This window comes from Macrobrachium nipponense, chromosome 32 (assembly GCF_015104395.2).
Source record: "Macrobrachium nipponense isolate FS-2020 chromosome 32, ASM1510439v2, whole genome shotgun sequence".
Taxonomy (NCBI): domain Eukaryota; kingdom Metazoa; phylum Arthropoda; class Malacostraca; order Decapoda; family Palaemonidae; genus Macrobrachium; species Macrobrachium nipponense.
Genome location: NC_061094.1, coordinates 28,042,973 through 28,062,269, shown reverse-complemented (window position 1 = coordinate 28,062,269; position 19,297 = coordinate 28,042,973). Strand labels below are relative to the sequence as shown.

Here is a 19,297-nt window from a genome sequence, read left to right as displayed (position 1 = left end):
ATTGGTCTCTCTCTCTCTCTCTCTCTCTCTCTCTGTTATTTGCTGTAGGTATATATTTTTAATGGTAAAATGTTTAAGATGACTTTAAAATGATATTAATATATAACCTCAAAGATTAATGCAGTAATAGGTTAGTAATTTTAGGTATATTTGAAGTAGGATGTTAATAAAGGTATACGTTTGGCACCTGAACTTTCAAGATAGGCAGTTATAAGCATTTTTAGTGGTGGTTTTAACTATTCTTTTAACTATTCGCGGGGGTGTCTGGTACACATCCCCCGCGAATACGGGGGGAACACTGTAGCTCATTTTTCAAGTAAGAAAAAACCAGCATGGTATGCTGTAGTTACTACCCTCAGCGTGAGCACCCAAAGCGCGTCGGCATAAGTAAAGGGGCGAAGTGGAAGCCACTATTCACAGGCCTTCTGCCAATTAGAGGATTACTTTCCAAAATCCCTCTCTTAGAGAGAGCTGTTGCAACGGCCACTCCTCCCTCCTCGCTCCCGCTACTACTACTACTACTACTACTACTACTACTACTACTACTACTACTACTACTACTACTACCCAACTCGCGCGTCATCTAGCATTCCTGGACTAGACAATCTAACTTGGATTGGTTAAGGGTGGGAAATTTAATTAGAAGGGATGGGTTCACCGGGCAACACAGGTCTTCCCCCAGAAATAGATTTTTCCTTCGTCAAAATCCCTTTTCTGTGTTCGACCTGTGTTTGCCTATGAAAAAGTATCAGAGAATTCCCATCCAAGCTTACCAGATACCAAACCAGAGTATAAAGGAGTTAACGAAACCTAAGGTTCATTTAAAAATTAAATTTACTTATTTGCTAATTCCACTAGGACTTAAACTATGACTTAGAACTAGTAACAATATCCAGAGCAAAAACCAGGGCATTAACAGATAGGTCCATAAAACAATTATGGCCTCAACATTATGTATACATGATCCAGTGGCCAGATGATGACTAAACCCTCTCGACCCGGAGGAGAGAGGTTCAGTGGGGAATACAAGCGAGGCAGGCAGGAAGGAGAGAGTATTTAAGGAAAAAGGAGACAGTCTAAGGAAAGGATTTGACGAGGTTCATCAATCAGGGGAGACAATGCTCCCTGCAGCAACTGCTGGGAATTTAAGGGCCTCTAGATTCTTGAGATAGTGGCGCTTAAAGCTGCTGAAGGTTTCCAACCCGTAAATTTCTTCAGGTCTTCTAAATTCATATTGTGAAAGAAATTAATAGAGGTAGCCACTGCTCGGATGCCATGGACGCGTGGAACTGAATCCGGGTTGGACTGTTTAATAAAGTAGAGTATTTGTTGTCTAATACCTCTATGAAAAATCATACGGCCTTTCTCTTTAATGCAAAGGGGGGCCTGAAGATTTTCGAGAAGTTCTGGCTAAGAAGGATTTATGGGTAGCGACAGGGCACAACGATGTGTCCTGTGCTAAGGGTATGATTTTCCATGGAGTCCACCTGTTTTGTGGGTCCTCATTCTTAGCTAAGAATCTCCAGTCTGGGGATAGTAATACTACCCCCAACGGGAGGATTTCTATACGGTCTGGACTCCTAGAGAGAGCCAAAAGCTCAGATTTTCTGGCACCTGAGGCCATGGCCATCAGGAATAAAATTTTCCTAAACAGGGTTATATAAGAGCATGACTCATTATCAGTGTCTGAGGCTAACTTAAGTACGTCATTCAAAAAACCAAGAGACCGTATGAGGGTGGTCTATTGGTCTCAGGCGGGCACATGCTCGTGGAATTGAGGTTTAGTATGAATCTGACAAATTCATATTAAAGCCAATCTGGAAAATCTTCCTTAAGGCTGACTTGATTGTTGTAATGGTATTAGCAGCCAGGCCTTTCTCAAATAGAGTTCTAAAGAACGAGATTGCCAGATTCGTAGTCATTTCATGAGCAGCCGAGTCTTTTAGAAATTTGGCCCAATTTTCTTTACTGCTGAATCATATTGTCTGAGCGTTGGCTCTCTTTTATCTGATTCTATGAATAAGATATTTCGTGGATTAATACTAGCATCCTTTTGAGTTGAAAACTTCATGAAGTCCATAAAGTTAGGGCATTCAGAACTCTTGAGGAAGCTAACACAGTCTGAGTTTGTACTGTCTGTGTCAGCTCTGGACGAGGGATCCATCTGGGTCGGAGCTTCGATTCTAGAAGAAGCGGAAACCAGTTACTCTTTGGCCAGTTGGGTGCCACTAGTCATACTTGTCCTGTGAAAGATCTTAGCTTGTGCAGGACCTTCATCAGAAGATTCACCGGTGGAAATAGGTAAATCTTCTGCCAATTGCTCCAATTTATGGGCATTGCATCTGTGGCATAAGTTAGAGGGTCCAGGTTGGTTGCCACGTAACATGGTAGTTTGTGGGCAGATTCTATGGCGAATAGGTCTACTTGAAGGTCTGGGCTTTGATTGCAAATCCACCAGAATGACTTCTTGTCCAGGGGCCACTCCGATCCCAACAGAGTTGTTCTGGAAAGTGCGTCTGCGATAACATTTTTTACTCCTGCCAGGTGAGTTGCTGACAGGTGCCGATGATTTTTCGTTGCCAATGAGAATATCGCAATTAATACGTAATTTAGTTTGCTTGACCTAGAGCCTCCTTTGTTTATGCAGTGTACCACCACTAGGCTGGCCGAGGCTACTCTCACCTGATTGTTCCTGGCCGGAGCCAGTCGTTTTCCAGGTTCCGACTTTTCGTCCATGGACGAAGCAGCTGCCTGAGATTGATATTGGCTCTCTCTCTCTCCAGACTCGATTGTGTCCTTTAAACTGGCTTTTAATAGGACGTCTGTTACTGATGCGAACTCCAGCGAACCTAGGATTCTCTCTTGAGTACGCCGAGACATCTTCTTGTTCTTGAGGAACTGTTTCATAGCCGCTGCTACCTCCTTGGCCTTCTTGGGTGGAAGAGATAGCTTGTGTCTCATTAGGTCCCATTGGATCCCCAGCCTTTGGAAGCGGGAAGCCGGAACAAGCCAAGATTTTTCCCTGTTTATCTGGAAGCCCAGAAATTTCAAGAATTTTATCACTCTGGCTGATGATTTGCGGCATTCTTCGACGCTGGCTGACTCTTCTTTTATCAGAGTCCTTCCTTGGGACAATGAACAGACGTCCTTGAAACTTTAGTCGTTTCACTCTTTTTATGGCCTTCTTCTGTAGGAGATCTTTGGTATAGTCTATAAGGGCCCTTTCACACTATGTCGTACGTAAATGCGACACGATGTCGGACCTACATGCGACTAGCAGTCGACTATTGTCTCTAATGTACCTTTTCAAATTTGCCGGTCCGGCATCGCATTACAGCCGACAGGCCCCACTGGCCATGTCCGTGCTGCACCCAGACGCGATTGCAGTTGGCCATTGCCTTCAATACGTGTCTTCACACTATGCGATTTTTTCCTGCATATACGTGCGACAGCAGTAGACTTCCACTGCTTCTGGTGATCGGGTGCATTGGGCATTGAAAACATTTGAGGGATATAAATAGTGTTATTCCCGTTATTGAATAACCACTGTTCCATGCAACGAAAAACACCATACAATAATAATAATAACAATAGTGTTATTCGTAAATAAGAAAGAACTACAGGTATGGAGAGCTTAAGTAATTATTTACTAAATGATTTGCTGTTTTTTTCATTTAGGTTATATATACATTTGATACTGAAATTATTTTATTAGAAGGTTATAGGCAGATTATTGATATAAAAGAGGACTAAAAGCTTTTGATTTCGATATATATGATTTTTTTGAGAAGTTTTTATAGTTAACACTTACGTTTTATTTAGATTAATTAATGAAACTGAGAGAGATATGGATTTTTTTTTTATATCAAAGTAAAAGATTTTAGCTTTTGATATAGATATATAAGTTTATACTTTAGATAAATAGAGATGTTTCAGTTAACACTTGTAGTTTTCATTTCTCCTTTTTAATTTCTATATGGAAAAGCAAATTTACAATGAAAGGTCCATATTATTTCCTCTTACTTGATGGTAACTGCCAGCTGTTGTGCTGGCGAAATATCATCTCTGAATGTCGTATTTCTTTTAGCAACTGGTCATGCAGACGTGACAAGAGTTCCTCAAAGGTTTTTTTATGTCATTCTGAAGTAATAGCAAAATTTATCATTATCTCTCTTCAGCTCCTCGAAAATTGTGGCAAATGCCCCATACAAGTGCCTTTGTGTATTCAAAGGTTGTACCCAGTGAATTCTAGGTTTTCTCTTCTTTTTTCTCAAATGTAATAAATAAAGACAATAATTTTCTCCTCCCGTCCATCTAGTCACCACTACAGGCTGAGAGCAGACTGCGAGCGTTTGTCAAAAATTGGATAACTTTGTACGGCAGTCGGACAAATGTACGATTTGCGTAATTTTGTGTCGCATTTAGATCCGGCACTGCAATCATATCTTGGTCCGACAAGAATCGCATAGTGTGAAAGGGCCCTAAGGTCCGCCGCTGGTATCTGATAAAAATTTTTTATTAGTGGATGGGCCCTTTCTCCCATTTCCACCTCAGACCTTTTGAGACTATACTGTGGGCCCATGGACTGAAGGTCCAATGATCCCGGAAGAGATAATCTCCCTCCTACCAGCGGACTCTCACTGACTGGCTGCAGGTCTGTTACCTCTATCTCCTTGGAAGCCTCTACCCTTTAATCCGCCTCGTAGCCGGGAGCCACCTCTGGCCCTATTACTTCTCTCATGCCTGTTGTGGCTGCAAAATAGATCCACTGCTTCATAGGCGGGGTTAAAGGGTGGGGAGGTCATTATATGTGGGCTGGCTGAGTTTGTCGTACACAAACTGTTGTTGCGGATGAGCCTTAGATGTCGAAGGCTTACCGACTTTTTAGAAACCGAGACCGCTTGTACGACCGTTAGAGGACGGGAGGCCTGGCAAGGATTGAATCTGCTTGGCCTCTTCTTGGGTCTGGTTTGTTGTCCGGGGGTCTCAAATTTCCGTTTGAAGGGGAGTCCCCAACAGACCCGGGGGCTCTGGTTGGCTCTGGCTCCTTCTCGAGAGACGTTAACCTCCTCTTCCGGGAACAGGTTTTCTCCCCATATTGAGGATTTTATCAGCCTATTAGGTTCGTGCCTTATCGAGGCACCCGCCAGGCCATATTTCTTACAAGCTCGTCTTACCATCGTAAAGTCGTAGAGATCCGACTGGAAAGTCTGTATTAGACCTTTCGTCAGGAACCGGAACACCTGTTCGTCAAGGTAAGTGGAGACTACCAACTCCACCGTAGTGACGGAGCTGATAGATCTTCCTAGACTTGATTTTGTTTCAAATTCCGCCTTGATTAAATGGGCCGGAATTTTTAGGCAGTTGCTCGGAAAATAGAGTGGAAGAGCAGTCCGGGTCAAGTTTATGTGCTGTAAACGTGGCCAGAGCGTTGTTCCAAAACTCCCCACCTGCGGGAAAGAGAAGAGAGGTAGCTTCCGTCTCCTTTAGTACTGGTAGGGGTTTGTCTTCTGCTGCCGCTTGTAGGGTTAGTTCCGCTACCCTGTCTGTACAGGGCGACGGAACGTTGGCTGGAGTCACAAACATGGTGTAGGTACTCTTGTATGGCGTCAACTCAGTGTTGACGCAATCCCAGCAGGAGAGGGTGCGAACCCAATAGCTTGGGCTTGGTCCCTAGGGAAGATCCCTGTCTCCTTCGGGACCTTGCCGGTTCTGACTAACGCGTGTTCCGCTAGTCTGACAAATCCAGGAAAAAAAATTTGCAGACCCTCCGGGAAGAGCTCAACGTCCTCCAATGGACGGGTTCCGCACCCTTCAATTGATAACTTCCCATCCAAGAATGGGGCATGTAAAGCTAACCGCCACGGGTTATTCTTGTCGAATGGCGGTAGTTTTGATGCATCCGGTACTGACAAGGCCAGCGCCGGGGATCCGGAGTGGAGAAATCCGGTCAGCATATCGTCTAGGGGCCTGATCCTCTTGGCCAGAGATGTTATTGCCTGGCCTAAGGTGTCAGAGCCCGAGGCGAGTCGTAACGACTCAAACCTTTCATCAACTGCTTCCCTAACCTTCTACATTAGAAGGTTAGCGAGGGTCTCATGGTTGAATCCAAACTCAGTCGCCTTGGATATGGCTGACTTGGTTCTCGACCCCTTGGGGGGGGAGAATCCTTGGCAGCAGGCGACTTAGCAAACTAAGTCGACAGCCGAAGGGCCGGAGATGACTCAGTCGCCGCTGACGGAGCTGGTTTGGATCCCTTCGGGAGGGAACTTCCCCAAAGCTTAGCCTACTCAAAGTCTCATATCTCATTGTCATAAGTAATGCCGGCGGAACGGGCTGAAGCGGCGGATTAGGGGTAGATAATTCCTCTATCTGAACCTGCCCGCCTCTATTGGGGGGAGCGTCGCTCCTACCCCGAACCCGTAGTCGGGGAGGACAACTGGGGAGAGAGACCACCAAGTGGGGAAGCTGTGTAAATGTACCATCCAGAGTGATCTCCGCCGGCTGGTGTGGTACTGCTATAAGGCCGGCGGAGCTATCCACTCGGAGACATAAGGGATTACGTATAATATCAGTAAACCCACCACTCCCACTACTCTCTTCCCCCTTTTAGTGAAAACTCGAGCGGTCGTTCATCGATAAGACTACTAGCACCGCTAGTTATAGCGTATGGCAAAGCCGAGCTAGGAAGTGGGGGAAGGTGGGGGTGGTATGTGGGGTGGTCGGTTGATCGTCTGACCACCAACCCGATCAGAGATGGTCACCTATTGAAAGCTGTGAAGCCTACTACTGCAGGGGTAGTAGGCCGACTGGGCCCATGGCCCGTCGTGATTGGTACAACGACCGATCAGTGATCGCTCTGAACTGGGAGGACGTGGTCTACTTTGTACTAAAGGAGGCCAGGCCAAGATGATACACAAGCCAGACCATTTAATGTACTGCAGTACAATAAACAATATATAAGAATGATATACAGTAATACCTTGGGTTACAAATTTAATCCATTCCAGAACCTGCTTCGTAACCTAAAAAATTCGTAACCTAAATGGATTTTCCCATAAGAATGTTATAAAAAGCAAATAATACGTTCCCCCCGACCATGAATGACCATTTCAATTCATATTTTTCCATTTATTTTTGTTCACTAAGGTTGAAAATTCGTGTAGGAAATACATAAAATTATAAAATTGAAGAATGAAATTAAATATAAACACTAGATTTAATATGCATGCACAGTAAAACCTGAACTTTACCTTTGGAGAGTGTGGCTGCTGGCTTGATGGAGACGGGAGGAGGGGAAGGGGGAGGAGGAGAGGGTTAGGGCTTGGGGGGGAAATCTCCCTCCGTGAACACTTCTGGAAGACTTTCTGGTTCTTTCTCTCGAGAGCAGCGTTCACTACCATCACTAATTTTACGCTTACGCGACACTGTCATCTTTCACAATTTTGAAAAAATATTTTTCTATGGAGGCTTGCTTTTGCCTGTTCTTTAAAATTTTATAGAAATGACCCACCCCATTATCAATAAACAAATTTGTTGCATGCCCCGACGCAGCCTTATTTGGGTGATTTTTCTCGATAAAACTTTTCACAATTTCCCAGTGTTTCAAAAAATCCTTGATCTTGCTCGAAGGAAGCGACTGTGCAGCGTCTTCCCCCTCCTCCTCAGATGAGATCTCCTCCGTTACCTGTCTCTGTTGCTCCTTGTGCAGCTCCAACAGCTCATCGGTCGTCAGCTGCTGCCCATGCTCAGTCAGGAGGTCCTCGATGTCGTCCATGTCAACCTCCAGCCCCATGGCCTTGCCCAAGGATACAATCTCCTCTTCAACTGGCCCCTCCTCGACGGGTTCGAACCCCTCAAAATCTCGTTCAGCAACGCAATCGGGCCACAGTTTCTTCCATGCAGAATTGAGGGTTCTCCTGGTGATTCCCTGCCAGGCTTTATCAATCAGATTGAGGCAGTTGTAAATAGAGTAGTGATCCTTCCAAAACTCTCTGAGGGTAAGGTTGGTGCCTTCCGTCATCTCAAAGCAGCGCTGGAACATAGCCTTCATGTACAATTTCTTGAAATTGGCGATAACTTGCTGGTCCATGGGCTGGAGTATTGGAGTGGTGTTGGGGGGCAAGAACTTGACTTTAATAAACTTGAATTCGTCCAGTAAGTCCTCTTCAACGGATGGAGGATGGGCAGGAGCATTGTCCATCACAAGTAAGGCTTTGAATGGGAGGTCCTTCTCCCGGAGGTACTTCTTCACCTCGGGACCAAAAACCTCGTTCATCCACTCGACAAACAAGATCCTCGTCACCCAAGCCTTGGTATTAGACTGCCACATAACGTGCAACAGCTTCTTCTGCAAGTTGTTTTTCTTAAAGGCTCGTGTATTCTCCAAGTGATACACGAGGAGAAGCTTAATCTTGCAATCCCCGCTTGCATTGGCACAAAACAGTGGGGTTAGACGGTCTTCCATGGGCTTGTGACCGGGAAGTGCCTTCTCTTCTGCCATAATGAATAACTCTGTCTCGTAGCAATTGAAGACTTGTTGAGGGAGGTATTTCTCGGAATCCACAAGCCTTTTAAACTCTTTTACGCAAGCCTCTGCTGACTTCGTATCTGAGCTCGCAGCCTCACCATGGCCAACAAAACTGTGGATGCCAGTCCTTCTCTTAAAATTCTCTAACCAGCCACGGCTCGCCTTAAAAGTGTCTTTTTCACTGTCCACTGATGTGCCTGGCTCATTTTTACTCAAATCTTCGTAGATCTTACGAGCCTTTTCGCAAATGATGCTCTCACTTACGGAATCTCCTGCCAGCTGCTTCTCGTTTATCCAAACCATGAGCAAATTTTCTACATCGTCGAGAATATAAGGCCGTTGTTTTGTCAATACTGTGACACCTTTTGATGCTTTACTGGCTTTAATTTCTTCCTTTTTCTTCAAAATAGTGCAGATCGTTGATTGCGACCGCTTGAAGAATGCTGCAATGTCTTTCAAGTGCTTGCCTTTATCATGCATTTGGATAATTTCCTTCTTCATTTCGACCGTAATCATCTCCTTCTTTCTTATGCTTTCCTTCTTGCTGCTTGCCTTCGTCATCTTGGGAGCCATTGTCTTTAGTATTTGGGTAATAGTAACGTATAAGCACTATCACGGAAACACAACACGTGCGCAAATCACTAAGCAAATTTGAGAGCGTATCACAGACAGATGCATTCAATCTTACCGCCAGCGAGATAGTGAAAGAGTTATGGTTTAAAAAGGGTCAAGGGATGCATGGGAGGAAGTCACGTGACCCTCGTTAAGTTTTGGCCAAAAAAAATGCGTTCGCAGATCCCATGCTCATCCGATGTAAACAATGCAGGCGGCCTCCCATGATGGAAATTCGTGCATTCGTATTCCAAGTGAAATTCGTATTCCAGAATGAGGGCGTAACTTCATAAGTTAAAAAATTTGTATACTAATCGGTTCGTAACCCAAAGTATTACTGTCTGCAATTAATAATGAGGCATCATGGAAGAGTTGCAAAGGAATTTAAGGCAAAAGGATAATACCCAGTATGGATCTAGCTTAACCTTCCGAGATCATTACAGAACCGGACAGGTAGGCCAAATCTCCAAGACATCATGATGTCTTGGAGGAGATTTGGCCTACCTGTCCGGTTCTGTAATGATCTCGGAAGGTTAAGCTAGATCACATTTATCATGGGAGGCGAGAGAGTCCCCTCTCTCTCTATCCCGGTGTGAGATATAAATGAGTTATTGTTGAATACGAACCAAATAAAGGTTAAATTATGCACTTTGATTTCGTATCACTGAGAGGTTGGTAGAGTTGCTTCCTTCCCTGGCTTAACTGACCAAGCCTAGGTTAGGCTTGGAAGGTAGACTAAGTGTCCCTACCCCTGTACCCTTAATGCCTCTACCCCCGTCGGCGCTACAGTGCTAGAGGGGAGGAGGTCAAGGATAGAGAGCCTCTCTCTTATCACATTGTTGGACCTATCCTCCCTACCGGTCTAGATAAAAAAATTCAAACTTAGTAGGTTTGGTCGAGGGCGACTGTCCACATCATGATGTGGACAGTCGCCCTCCCATGATAAATGTGATAGGCTACTAGTAGCCTAACAATTTTACATGTACACTATGCTAAATTTACGCAGAGATAGGCACGAACACGCTCTTGAGAAGCTTGGGGGGGGGGGGGGGGGGGGGGCAGCAGAGGCCAGAACATAAACTAATAAATCTTTTTTTAAAACCCCTGAGGACATCATGAGCGCGTTAGGCCTTCCTCGGAACCAATCCTAACTTGGTCGGCTAAAATTAAGCACGTAATATCAAATACATCACTGACAATTGTATTAAAAAATTATAAATGTGTATAAATAATATAATATACAATAAACAATATAATATGCAATACCATAATGAGGTATCATGGAAGAGTTGCAAGAGCAACATAAGGTGTAGGAAAAAATACCCAGCATAGGTCTAGTCTAACTCTCCGAGATCATTATGGATCCGGTCAGGTAGGCCAGATAAACCTCCAAGGACATCCTGGCGTGGACGGTGGGCACTCAACCAAACCTTCCATACTCAAAATTTTTTCCAATCTGGTTAGGTAGGGAGGATAGGTCCAACAATATGACAAGAGAGATACTCTCTATCCTTGATATTCTTCCCATTTGCACCGTAGCACAGACGGGGGGAGAGGTAAGGGTATAGGTGGTAGGGGCACCTAGCCTACCTTCCAAGCCTAATCTAGGCCTGGTCAGTTAAGCTAGGGAAGGAAGCAACTCCTCCAACCTCATGTGATATGAAAATCATAAATGTGCGCATAAACAATATAATATACAATACAATAATAATCTAATAATGAGGTATCAAGGAAGAGTTGTAACTAAGGTTAAGGAGACTACCCAGTATGGATCTAGCCTAACCCTCCGAGATCACTATGGAACCGGACAGTTAGGCAAAATCTCCCCCAAGACATCATGATGTGAACATTAGCCCTCGTCCAAACCTACTAAATCGAATATTTCGATCTAGACTGGCAGGGCGGGTAATCCTCAACCAAACCTACTAAAACCGAATTACTTTCTCAATTCTAGACCGGTAGGGAGGTAGATCCAACATCATAATAAGAGAGAAGCTCTCTATTTTGATATCCTCCCTGCTAGCACCGACAGGGGGAAGTAGGGTGTGTTTAAGGGTACCAGGGAAGGGACACCTAGCCCACCTTCCTAGGCCTAGCCTAGGCTAGATTGGTCGAGCTGGGGGGAGGGGGGGGACGGGAGCAACTCGTCTAACCTCTTATTGAAATGAAAATCATCAACGTGCATAAATCAAGACTTATCTAAGATCATGTTAACACCAATCATGCATAATCTTATTACGAGAGAGAGAGAGAGAGAGAGAAAGAGAGTGACAGGGCTCCCTTCTCTCCCTCAACAATTATGATAGGCTACAAGTAGCCTAATAATTACCTTTGTACATCACAATAAAATATAGGGACAGGCACAAACCCGCCACTGGGGGGGAGGTTTATGTTAAAGTATAAGTTAAACAGCTATTCTTTATATCCCAGCGAAAGTCACGAGCGAGTTAGGTCTACTCCCTATCTTACTTCGGATAAAAGTAAGTACGTAATACATAACATGTCACTGATGATTACAATTCAACCTCCATACATATATAATGAAAACTCAGTGGAGATTAGTGTGTGAAATTCATTCGTGTTCTGATGATGCTCCCACAATGGCGGGGCAGCCGATGGCGCCCACAATACTTTTTCTGAGGGGCCGAAGGCGACTATGGAAAACCTCTCAACAATACATATAAGTCACAAAAACGAAAATTGGAGTACTCAGCTTAGGTGTAGAGGGAAGTTCTCCAGTCGACATCATGAAGAGCGCTTAAATCCTGGGAGCTGCGACAAACGCGTATATCGCACATAATCGCTAATACAGGAATGCTAGATGACGCGCGAGTCGGGTAGTAGTAGTAGTAGTAGAAGTAGTAGTAGTAGTAGAAGTAGTAGTAGTAATAGCGGGAGCGAGGAGGGAGGAATGGCCGTTGCAACAGCTCTCTCTAAGAGAGGGATTTTGGAAAGGAATCCTCTAATTAGCAGAAGGCCTGTGAATAGTGGCTTCCACTTCGCCCCTTTACTTATACCGACGCCCTTTGGGTGCTCACGCTGAGGGTAGTAACTTCAGCATACCATGCTAGTTTTTTCTCTGGTATATTTAGGATATATTTATACTTGAAAAATGAGCTACAGGGATTTTTCACCGGCAAACACAGGTCGAACCCAGAAAACACGTTGTATAATGACAAATTACCTTGTCTCATTTAAGTAAAGTATCCAGATATTTTATACTAACTAGAAGCAAGGCAATTCGCTCCGAATTGAGTTACATACAGAGAAATAAATCGTAAACACGGCGAACTAGACTCGTATTCCCATCAGCTGTTTCGAAACCAAAACATTCACTGCTTTGTTAGTATTTTTAAAAACATGAGAATACATACAATATTATTGGATACAATAAAGTACAACTTTTTAAAAGATTCACAGAAAAGTTGCATGCTCCTTGTATTTTAATTCATAAATATACGTAGCCGTCTGCAATCTGATATCGGAATGTAGAATACATCCCTAAAAATTGAGGCCTTTGGGTAATTCCACATACAAATAGCCTAGTTTCTGACTTAGCCTACTACTAGCTACGTTCTGACACTGATTTTTATAATTTTATTACTCATATATCTTAACTTCATCATTTTATAACTTTATATACTAGTACAAATTTCTTTAAAATAGTGTACTTTAACATATTTAGCCTACATTCCCGAGTTAGCCTACCCAATTGTAAGTCTAAATACAGTACTAAACTTCCTCAGAATCTGCACTTTATTGTCGGTGACTTTCATATCTGAAATTTCGTAGCTTCATAATAATCACTATTAGTTTCTTAGTTGATTTTTATTGTAGAGGATAGAGAGATGAACAAAATAATAAATGAATTTCGACGATAACTGCATTTGAATGTTGCAGTCACCATGAAACCATAAACAAAGCACAGCGGGGCCATCTATTGAGGAAAATGAACAGTAAACTTTTCGCTAACAAAATAAATTTTTCTAGCATGGATAAAAATTTATACTTTGCACTTCTTGCCTCTAGCATCATATAATCTCATGGGTGGCATATCGAATGGGTAAATACACAGTCACATAAAAGACATTAGCATAATGGTCTCTCAAGCACATACAGAGTAAGGAATTTGTGCTTGACATTGTTTTGATTAAAAGTTAAAAGGTTTGGCTTGGTTGAGCATTGAGCATTCTCAAGTGGAATATTTAAAAATATAAATTTATTCTTCCAAGGTTAATATCAAAATCATATTTGACTTTGTACATTTACATTACTAACAACTATTTTTATACAAACAAAGGATATATGGCATAGTTTTTGCTGCCTTGAGGCTGTAAACAATACGTGGTGCATCCCAGGTGGCAGTGGAACAATCTAATGGCTGCTGATTTAAAATCAACCCAAACCACAGGGGTTTCCAGACCATAGCATGCCGGTTTCAAGATATTCAACTGTATTAATAAATTTCTAAATTATATCGTATATGTAGTAAATAGTATACTGTCGGCTAGGTTACTGTATTCGTATATATACGATGTATGTACCATGAAAACATCATCATCGTATATGCGAGGCTAACTTGTTAAATGTTATTCAATTTCTCTTTGTACTGAATTATCATAAGCCAATGTGCATTGATCCTAGATAATTAGCAGAAATTAATAATTAATATGCCATATATGTATGAAGTAATGCTGTGTAGTGTAGGCTAGGCTAGTATAATATTCTTACGGTAAATTAACATGGGACAACTTAAGTCAAAATCGATTCACGACTGGTCAGTTGGAACCAATTATGGTCGTAAGTTGACAACTACCTGTACTATATAAACAGAATGCAGCAGATGCAGCTGTTACTATCACCTCTACTTGCTTGAAGGAGGGTCCTACCTATATATGATAGTAATAATAGTAATAATACAGTTGACCACATGTATTCGTGAGGGATAGGGACCACAACCATCTGCAAATAGCTAAAATCAGAGTACTTGACCCCTCTAAAAATACTTTTTATAGCCTATTTTAATAGTTTACCATCTAAAAACTTATAATTGACTATTTTAATAGTTCAAACACCAAATACGTACATACCAAATGCACACGTATTTAGTTACGAAAACATGAAAATACAGTAGCGAGTGAATATTGCTCTTGGAAAAAATTCGTGAATAACTTGGAGATACATTCCACAGGAAAATCTGTGAATAAGTGAAGCCATGAATGCTGAACCAGGAATAAGCAGGGGGTAGACTAAAATAATAATAATGAGCAGCCACAGACCTTGCTCTCATTCTAATAACTTTCTTCATTAGTGAATGACATTTTGAATACGATCTCTCTGTTCTATGGTATAAAATTCATGATTGAAGATAAAATTTTGCTTGTCCTTACACCTATAAGTGTAATGCTAAATTTTAAGTATCTACCTTTGATCTTTTAGTATGCTCTCGACTTTGATCTTACGCACTGGCATCATTAACCCTCTTACGCTGACTGGACGTATTTTACGTCAACATTTTTTGTCTCCTGTGTGCCGACTGGACGTATTTTACGTTGACTTACAAAAGTTTTTTAAAATTCGCGGAAAAATACTTATAGGCCTACCAGCCTAAAACTTTTGAATCACGCGCCTTGGGGGATGCTGGGAGTTCACGGATCAAGGTGTTGTTTTGTTTACAATTGTTACGCAGGCGCGCAAGCGCGAATTTCTTTCTTGCTGCACTAAAAAGTATCTGTGACACATCTCTGAAATTATTTTGTCACTGACATAATTTTTGTACCATTGTAAATTAGCCGTTACATGAAGTATTATATATGAAAATGTGCGCATTTTTATGTAAAATACAACAATAAAATACTCATGATTGTAGCTTTTATCAGTTTTGAGATATTTTCATATAAATAACGATAATTGCCAAAATTTCAACCTTCGGTCAACTTTGACTCTACCGAAATGGTCGAAAAACGTAATTGTAAGCTAAAACACTTATATTTTAGTGATATTCAATCATTTACCTTAATTTTGCAACTGATTGGAAGTCTCTAGCACAATATTTCGATTTATGGTGAATTTATGAAAAAACTTTTTCCTTACGTCCGCGCGGTAACTCTTCCGAAAAAAATCATACATGCGATTGTGGTAATGTTTGCACCATTTTAAAATTAGCCGTTAAATAAAGTTTTATATATGAAAATGTGTGCAATTTCATGCACAATACAACTAAAAACAACCCATGGTTGTAGCTTTTTCAGTTTTGAGATATTTTCATATGAATAACGATAATTGCAAAAATTTCAACCTTTGGTCAACTTTGACTCTACCGAAATGGTCGAAAAACGCAATTGTAAGCTAAAACGCTTATATTCTAGTAATATTCAAGCATTTACCTTCATTTTGCAACAAATTGGAAGTCTCTAGCACGATATTTTGATTTATAGTGAATTTATGAGAAAAATAACATTTTCTTTACGTCCGCGCGGTAACTCTTCCAAAAAAATCATACGTGCGATTGTGGTAATGTTTGCACCATTTTAAATTAGCCGTTACATAAAGTTTTATATATGAAAATGTGCGCAATTTTATGTAGAATACAACAAAAAATAATTGAAGGTTGTAGCTTTTCTAATTTTTGAAATATTTGCATATAAATCACGATAAATAGAAAAAAAACCACGTTCGGTCAACTTTGACTCTACCGAAATGGTCAAAAAACGCAATTGTAAGCTAAAACTCTTACAGTCTAGTAATATTCAGTCATTTATCTTCATCTTGAAACAAATTCAAAGTCTCTAGCAAAATATTTAGATTTATGGTGAATTTAAAAAAAAATCTTTCCTTCCCTCCGCGCGCGGATTCTCCGCCACAAATCTCTGAAATGCGTACGTACCATTCTCGGAATATTTGCTCAGTTTCATATTAGGCATTTCATAGAGTTTTATATATGAAAATGTGCGTAATTTCATGTAGAATAAAACGAAAAATATTTGAAGGTTGTAACTTTTCTTATTTCCAAAATAATTGCATATAAAAAATATATATATATAAAAAAATTCTACAGTCTGTCAACTTTAACTCGTCAGATATGGTCGAAAACTGAAATTGTAAGCTAATACTCTTACAGTATAGTAATATTCAATCATTATTCTTCATTTTGAAAGAAATTGGAAGTCTCTAGGACAATATTTAGATTTATGGTGAATTTTTGAAAAAAATATTTGTTTACGTCCGCGCGACGAATTCATGCATTATTTTGTGATAATATTTTCTGTGTTGCTTTTATCGTTTTACAATGTGTTATATACCAAATTGATCGCAATTTAGTGTACATTACAACGAAAAAAAAGTAACTTGTTACCTTTAACCGTTTTGCACACAGCGCGATTTGAATACAATTATATATGAAATTTTGTTTTTGCGCTATCATATATCGCATTATTTATATATGATAATGATAATTTTTTTCATTTCTGATGGTTGCATACTAAACTTCAGCCAATGACAAAAAAAGGAGCCAAAAATGAACTCTTAATCTTGAAAACTAAGCGCGCTGTGATTTTTTGAAAAAAATATTTTTTCCGCTTCCGCGCTCACTCTGAAACACCTCCGGCACACGGGAGACAATTTTTTTTTACCGCTTCGGCGTAAGAGGGTTAATGAATTATACATGTCAAATACAAAATCTATCTCTCTATCTTAAATTTTCAAAAGCTGGAGCCCAAGTTAAACTTTTTATTTGACCTTTTGACATCAACCACAATAGCACAATCAATTGAGTATGTATTAAAAATATTAGATTTGAACCTAACATGGCTGAAAATTTATTGCCTAGATCATAGAGATCTCATTTGACCTTTGATCCATATGTATTACTGTGACATCAACCTCACTCTATATATCTTTACTAGTGAAATAGGCATGCAAAATATAAAATCTCTATTTCATACAGTTTAGAAGTTAGGGCCATGGCTAAATTATTAGTCAACCTTTCACCCAATACAGATTAAAAATTGATTACTATATCTTCCAAAATTTAATCAGATCTTGCCAGTCACTAGGCCCACCTTTGATAAAATTTTGATAAAATCCACCCAATCTTGAATAATCTTTTCAAGCAGACAATCAAACTAAGACAAAACATAACTTCCATGTTGGACATTACAGTAAAGACAATATGTTCAATACATGCAGATAATAGTATCCTTTGCCTATCTAGACAGCTACAGTACAGGCAGTCCATGGTTATCAGTGACCTCGGTTATCAGTGACCTCGGTTATCAGACATCCAGTTTGACGGCGCTTGTCTAAGCGATGACGGTAACTGGATTTTTGGCACTGATATGCATCAATCTCCAGTTATCGGCACCAATCCCTACTTGACAGCCACACTGATAACTGGAGATTGGTGCTGTTATTGCAGATTTTCAGTTATCAGTGATTTTCACTTATCTTCACGCTGTCGGGGACAGAACCCCTGCCGATAACCAGGGACTAACTGTTTTATTATTTGGAAATTTAAAAAAAAATATTAAAAATTGCTTGGACTACAAAGGGTTCGGGCTAATTTTTACATCTTAACCCTTTCATGTCCAACTGACGTAATAGTACGTAAAAATACTCTATCCCCTACCTATCCAACTGACGTAGCGGTACATGAAATTTACTGAAATTTTTCGTGCGTGTGGTAGGGGCATTTTTTTTTATATTTTCGGACAAGTAGCGATTTCCACAGGCTAGATCATACCTTGGACCGTGTATCTCGGGTATCAATACGCCAGCAAAGTAGTTTCTGTACTGCGCATGCTCAAATCCCTGTACTGCGCTCTGTTTCTTACCCTCTTTTCTATCAATTTTTTAACCGGCTGGACTTATTCGTTTTCCATTGATTTATATGTCGATATTTAGAGAATTTTATTGACTTTCTCATAAAAAAATATTTCATTATTCACCTGACTTTCATAGTTTTTGGGTTACAAACGAAAATATAAAATAAGTAAAGCTTTTTTTTTTTTTGTTAAATAACTAATTTTTTCGTATTTAGAGGGTTGGGACTCTTATTCTGACTATTCCACCATACAATACTAACATTTAGAAAAAAAAGGACAGAAAATGAATGTTGTTGGCATAAAATTTATATTTTCGCTGAATTTTCTATATACGTAATTATTTTTTCGCACTGTCAAGCGCTCCCAGATACCTCAGATATCTGGGGACACAGTGCTCAAAACTAAGCGGATATGAAAGAGTTAAACGCATTCAATTAGATATCATTTAGGAAAGAATATTGGTCAATAAACCACTGATATATGATGAAAAATTCTGTTGTAAAAATAAAAAGAACAGCACATTATATTAATTGATAAGCTACAGGATCAGAATTTTCAAGTTACCAATACCCTTAGGCATCCGAATACCAAGGGCTAAAAAGTCGATGACTGCTCATTTCCACATACAGTAAAAGCTAAGGAAATGCTTTGTTCAGTGTGTACACTAACGGGGAATTTTCATTACTCTGAAGGTGAACACCTAATACTACATACTACTAGTATTTCATAACTGTACTTACTATGCAAGGTAAATTCAGACAGTACACAAACTCTCCACAATAGACTTACTTGGTGTCCTTGATCCAAGAACTCTAAACATCTGTCAAATGTAATTCTATCCATATCTTCCATTTGCTTGAACCTTCCTGAAGCTTTGACTCCAATGAAAGTTAATTCCAGGGGAACAGGACGAAATCGGCTGAAAATAAGACATTATGTTGTAGTGTCCATAAAAAAATCAATCTACAATACATTTTAATCATAAATATCACATGATTTATAACATTTCCAAACTACAATCTTTCAACTTAAAACATCCTCACACATAAAAAAATTGATTTTTACTTGTGAAGCGTTTGTAAAATAACTCCACACCTGAAGACACTTACGAATCAAAATAAAAAAGTCCCTTGTATGGGTTAACCCTCAAAAAGGTTGATACATCAATATAGTTGGGAAGAGTGGCAGACAATCCAACAATCCTGATCATTGATTGCTGAGATTCAACCTGCAATGATGAAAGGCATAACATCAAATTGTGTGAACATGTTGATCTCATAATATATGGTAAAGAATTGACTCAGTTAAGGTGAGCTTTAGTTAAGGAAAATAA

At 40.4% G+C, this 19,297-nt stretch overlaps 1 protein-coding gene across 1 annotated transcript in view; it reads left to right on the top strand.

The window, feature by feature from the left end:
- The window catches only part of LOC135207289 (activating signal cointegrator 1 complex subunit 3-like), a 669,776-nt gene that overhangs the window by 211,216 nt on the left and 439,263 nt on the right, over positions 1 to 19,297 (top strand).